This window comes from Carettochelys insculpta, chromosome 2 (assembly GCF_033958435.1).
Source record: "Carettochelys insculpta isolate YL-2023 chromosome 2, ASM3395843v1, whole genome shotgun sequence".
NCBI classification, from domain to species: domain Eukaryota; kingdom Metazoa; phylum Chordata; order Testudines; family Carettochelyidae; genus Carettochelys; species Carettochelys insculpta.
In genome coordinates, this window is record NC_134138.1 from 46,297,593 (window position 1) to 46,303,592 (window position 6,000).

At 52.5% G+C, this 6,000-nt stretch overlaps 1 protein-coding gene across 5 annotated transcripts in view; it reads right to left on the reverse strand.

Moving 5' to 3' along the window:
• CPQ (carboxypeptidase Q) overlaps positions 1-970 on the reverse strand; it is a 352,558-nt gene extending 351,588 nt beyond the window's left edge. Inside the window, exon 1 of one of the 5 annotated variants that reach the window (XM_074985680.1) lies at positions 920-970. The gene's annotated coding sequence lies outside the window, so the exon portion shown is untranslated. Of the gene's footprint in view, positions 1-417; positions 807-919 lie in introns of those variants that run through there. The other 4 variants (XM_074985678.1, XM_074985679.1, XM_074985677.1 and 1 more) reach the window with 4 other exon arrangements.
• Positions 971-6,000: the final 5,030 nt, after the last annotated feature.

Here is a 6,000-nt window from a genome sequence, read left to right on the forward strand (position 1 = left end):
CCCAAGGGAGCCACAACGCCAGGTGCGACCAGCACCAGCAGTGGGACTCTGCCAGCCCCAGGCTGGTCAGAACAGCCGCTCAGTCACCGCGTCCAACAGGCGCCTCTCCACTGGCAGCAGGACGTGGTGGAGCCCGGCCCGGGAAGGAGGGGGCGCAAGGGGCGAGCGGCGGCACTGAGGGGCGCCCACAGGCTGGCGGCCGGCGGCCGGCGGCCACTGCCCCACCCCTAGGAAGGGAGCGCAGGCAAGAGCCTGGCGGCGGCGGCGCCTACGCCCGGGCGGCGCCGGGCAGAGGGGTCCCTAGTGCCGGGACAAGCACCGGGGCGGGTCCCCCGGCTCAGCACTGGGGCCCGCCCCTCTACCCAGCCCCAGCCCCAGCCCCAGGCCGCCAGGGCGGGAGAGAAGCGGCGCACGCACCTGCCCCGCGCAGAGCCGCGGGTCCCAGAGCCCGAAGCCGCTCGGCCGCACGCGCCGCCCCAGACAGCAGCACCTGCGCGCGCGGTCCCTCACTCACCGACCCGCGGGGCGCTTCCTGCAGCGGCCTCACCCCACCCCGCCTCCTCCGGCCGGACCCGCCGGGGCGCCTGGCTCAGGCCCTTGCGGAGCCCGCCGGGGAGCCTAGGCCGCTCGACCCAATGTCCGTCGCTGCTGCCCAGCCGCCGCCGCCTCCTCCTCCTCCTCCGGGCTCGGCGCCGGACGAGCCCCGCCGCTCTGCGGGGAGCCTAGCGCGCCGCTGGCTGAACGTGGGCCAGGGCTGAGCCCGGCCTGGCGCCTTCGGCTCGCGGCCTCCCGCAGGGACAGGCTGAGCCCCAGCCCCTCTCGTCCCACCTAAGCGGCGTCTCTCCGACCCACTGCCTGCTGGGAGGGGGCGGCTGGGCCCCGGCCCCCCACCCTAATTAACCCCCGGGCCTGGCATTACCTGCGTGGGGTAGCAGGAGGCGGGAGCAGAAGGGGCGCTGTCCAGCTGCGCCCCGCCCCGCAGCAGCACACACCAGGCAGGTGGTAGGAGGAGCAGCCTGCTCTGGGCGGGGGCACGGGTACTGATACTGGCACTGGCACTGGCACTGGCACTGGGCTGAGCACAGCAGGGGCAGAGGAGAGGTGACCTGACCCCCACTGCAGATGCTGATGCTGCTGCTGCTGCCACCGCACCCTGCCCCCAGTGACCCTCACTCCCATCCATAGGATGGGCCCTGCAGGGCCTGGGGCCACTGCCCTAATTCATCTATGAATGGGATGGCTCTGCCTGCTGGTGCTCTTGTGCTTGCTGTGGACCTCAGCAAGGAGCATGGACAGGGTATCATAGCACAGGCCTCAGGGCCATCCATCGCACCAGTGGCTCACCTCGCCATTTGGGGGAACCATCAGCCTAGGGCTGCAGCTAGCTTGGTGCAGTGGGGGCAGGGGTCAACAGCTCAGCCTGGCACTGGGCCTGCTGGGAGGCAGGGTAGTCAAGATGGGATTTCTCCAGCTGGGGGTGGGAAGTGCTCAGGGCTGCAGTAGGTGGAGCCTCCCCAAAGAGGGAGTTCACCTGTGCCCCCCATGCCAGGAGAGAGTTTGGTCTTTGAAATATGATACAGAGTCCTAAAGCCAGGCCATTTTGATCAGCTGGTCTGACCTCTGCATTATACAAGGCCACAACACTTCCCTGACTGTAAACGTGCTGGTAATGCACACTCCACCACAACCCTTGGTGGTTTGTTCTAGTGGCTAATTACCCTCATTGTTATTTATGGCTGGCTGAAAGGAGGTGCTTGAATGGCCCATTTCAATAAGTGTCACCTTGAAATGTCAGTGAACTCCCAACAGTAACTTAGAGATGCTCCTATTAATGGAGTAAGTGTTTATGTCCAAAGAAGTTACATCAGAATTCCCTGGGTAATAAGCTCCTTCTCTTCATTCATATCCTTCTTGCAAAATTGTTCAGTAATACTAATAAAATATAAGTGGTTGATCATTCCCAATGTGCTCTGAACAGACTGCTTTAGCCCTCTCCGAGAACTTTTGCGTATAGCTGCAGTTAATATGCTTCGACCTAGTGCACACAAAGTCGCACGTTTAACTAAATGGATCTGCTTTTAAACAGATTTGCTTAAACTGGTGCAACTTCTGTGTTTGGACTAGAAGTTCTCGACCGGGGTTCCTGCACCATTGGGGGTACACACACAGGTCTTCCAGGCAGTAGATCAGCTAGTTTTACAACAGACGACATAAAAATCACTAGCAAAATCAATACAAACTAAAATATCATCAATGTCTTGTTTATACTGCCTTGTATACACATTCAAATGTAAATACAATATTTATATTCCAATTGATTTATTTTATACGGTAAAAATGGGAAAGTGAGCAATTTTTCAGTGAAAGCTGATATTTTGAATTTTCATGTCTGATTTGGTAAACAATTAATTTTTAAGTTATGTGTAACTTGGGGGCACTCCAGACACAGGGCCATCCCCCTGTGCCCTGCCCCACCCCTGCTCTGCCCCCATCCTGCTCCTTTACCCCCACCCTGAGCGTCCAGGCCAGGTATTACCTGGGGCAGAGCAGTAGCAGCAGGGAGTCGTCGTCTCTCAGCCACCCTTGCGCTCACTACGGGGGCAGCATGAGTGGCAACCTGCTCTGCTCCACTGTGCCCTTCCAGGCTGCTGAGCCCTGTTTCCCTGTGGGTGATGGGGAGCATCACTCCCACTGCCAAAAGTGGGGCTTAGAGAGCCTGGAGGGCACAGTGCGACAGAGCAGAGCAGAAAGCCTCTCATTCTGCCTGTGTGGTGAGTACAGGGAACAAAGGGAGGCAAACCCCCTCTCTGCTGCTGCTGTTGTGCCCTGCCCTGGGTAATCCTTTACCTCCCATCCATAAGATGGCTCAGGCAGCCGCTGCGGCGCCCCCAGAAGCGTGGGGCCTGGCACGCGCCCCCCCCACCCCAGTCCTATAGATGGGATGTTTTTGTCCAGACAAATTAGGCTACCAAAGATGGGTACAGTAATCTGGAAAGGTTGAAAGCCACTAGTGTAGACAAAGCTTTAGAATGCAAACCTATGCGTTGGTGGAGCAAACAGGCATGTGTTTAATTGTACGCACAAGTTTCACTGATTACATGGAACTACTTAACGATAGGCTTAAAAATAAGCACATGCCCATGTGTTTGTAAGCAGTTTTGGGACAGTCTGATACCTATCAGTAAAGAACCTTCTCTACCATCTAAGATTGTGCTCGGATTCCCATGCTTTGTATAACTGAGTTAGAATGGGAGTAATGTGGGTGAGCGTCACTGATGTGTGTTTGTAGGAGGGATTTTAAAGAGGAGAAGGTGTTACTAAACACAAGCTACGCCATTGCTGCCAGACTGGCCCCCTCCACCTGGTTAATTTATGTCATTTGTCTGTATTCTTCAGTTTTGGATAAGCTGCAACTTCCTTAATATATGGAGTATTGCACATAAACAGCAAACATTAATGCGTCTCCCACATTTAAATTGTCACAGTTTTTGAGAGCTCTGTTCAGGCAGAGGAAGTAACTCTTTTAATCAAAAAGTTACCTAACTAACCTATTGTCATGACTCTGTCTGTCTTGTTTGTGTCCTATGATTTCTGAGTATTCATGCACATCCTGCTCAAGAAGCTTTGTCATACGTTACTGCTAGGGTCGTGTCTCTGCATGGTGAGTACAGATAGCGAATAATGAGAAAAAAATGTCTTACTGGACCTCAAAGAGAATATCCTCTGAGAGAGGCAATGTAGCACACACTGCACTTTAAAATTAACTGCCAGTGAATAATACCCTTCTTTCTTTCTAATTAGATATGAGACATGGAGTAAGTCTGCCTGAGGGATTTTACGTATGCAATGTTGTTGCAGCAGCGATGGTCCCAGGATATTAAAAGAGACAAGACAGGTCAGGTATTATCTTTATTGAACCAACTTTTGGTGAGAGAGACAAGCTTTTGAGCTACACAGAGCTCTTCAAGTCTGGAAGCCACACTTGGTGTCACAGCTGAATTCAAGGTGGCCCACATAACAGAGCGAGAGAGCTGCATATGCAGCCTACAGTTGAAAACTAGCTTGAGAACCAGTGCCATGTGCAATGCCCCTGACCCCAGGGTAAACTCACCAGTACGTGTGCTTGTCCAAGATCAGTGAGGAAATGATTGCTATGTTACTAGCCACGTATTTTACTATACTTCACAATCATGCTTCCAGATATGCTCCTGCAGACGTGGCCTTCAGCGACACTCCCCACACACTGTCCGAGTGCCTTCACCAGATGAAAAAGCACCTGAGGTGAAGCAAGGAAGATACGTTCCAGGGACTGCTGAAATATTCAGATGCAGAAAAGGGAGAACACAAGCAGTGGAGAGAAATAGCCTGGCAAGACCAACCAAAAAATGAGGCCTTCATGAGGGACACAACTGAGAGGATAATTAATGTTATGAAGCGGCAGACTGAGATGCTGAAGTCTCTCATAATGATCCCTACTGAACAGATGTATGTCTTCTCTCCCCATCAGCACGTTCAAAACTCTGCCCTATGCTTTCCCCAAACTCCACCCTTTATGGGACTTCTTGCTTTCCTGTTCACCCCCACAGCTCTCCCCAGCACCTTCATTCCCCGCAAGCATTTTTTTGTGTGTCTGGTGTTGCCGTTTCTGCAAAGCCACCCACTGCATCATGCACAATGCTCGGAGTCATGGTCCTTTACACCAGGATGCGATTGATGACCCTGCAACCATGTGTGAATGCAGCCCCCATGGCTAGCTTCCCAACTCCAAACTGATACTCAGACCAAATAGAGCAGTCTAGAGTTGCCAGCTTACAAACTGCAATAGCCACGCACTTCTGTGCTGAAATGGCATCTCTCATTTGGGTGTCCCTGAGCTGCAAGACTGTTGAGTCTACACACAGTTCCAGGAAGGTGCCATCTGAAAGTTCTGGCGCCATTTCTCATCATCCCAGACCTACAAAATGGTGCGATCCCAGTACACCGGGCTAGTTTCTTGAGCCCCAAAACAGCAGCCATTCAGTGAACACCAAAAGTAATCCATTGTTGGTCCTACCCATGTCCGGCAGCTGGGAATCCCATTGAGTTAGGAACTTCACGGTTAATTGCACTGCCATTCACAATGTGCTACATACAGCTAGCGGGGCATTGAACAGCAGCAGTGCAGGATTCATTCTTTTAGACAAGAGATGGAAGGACAAGCAAAAAACAAGCAACGCTGGAAAATGCCACGAACGAAACATGGAATGCTGGAATGGAAAGCAATGCATCGTGATGGTGTCATTTTTACAGCTATGTGAACAGGGTTGGCAACAGCTTTGTTGCAGGGATTGATTCCTGGATTAGTGTTTCTGTGCTGTGTAGCTGCTAGTATTTGCTTCAGGTTGGGAGGCTGCCTGTTGGAGAGAACTGGACTATCTCCCAAGGTCTGAGGGATCATTTTCCAGAATAGGTTGTAAATTGTCCGGGATGCACTGGAGAGCTTTTAGCTATGGGTTGCAGGTGATAACTACTGGTGCACAGTTATTTTCCTTGTTGCACCCATTCTGTTGTAGGTGACTTCTGGATACACATCTGGCTCTGTCAATGTTTCTTCACTTCTCCCCAGTGGGTATTTTAGCTTTAAGAATGCTTGATAAAGATCTAATAGGTGTTTGTCTGTCTGGGGGACTGGAGCAGTTGCAGAAGGTTGAATTTTAGGGCTTGGCTGAAGACAGTGGATTGTGTGATGTGTCCTGGATGGAAGCTAGAAGCATGTAGGTACTAAAAGCAGTCAATAGGTTTCTGGTATAGGGTTGCATTCATGTGACCATCATTTATTTGTATAAATATACATAGAAGTACACCTTCCTTTGAAGAAGCATATGATGCTGATATGGTCAAAGACAAGGTACAGGTTGCACCTCCTAAAATGAGCACTCTGGTCTCGCAACACCCTCATCCAACTAGAGAGCGGGGGCAGGAGGGCAAGCAGCTGGCAGCCTCCTGGGGGACTGAGGCCGG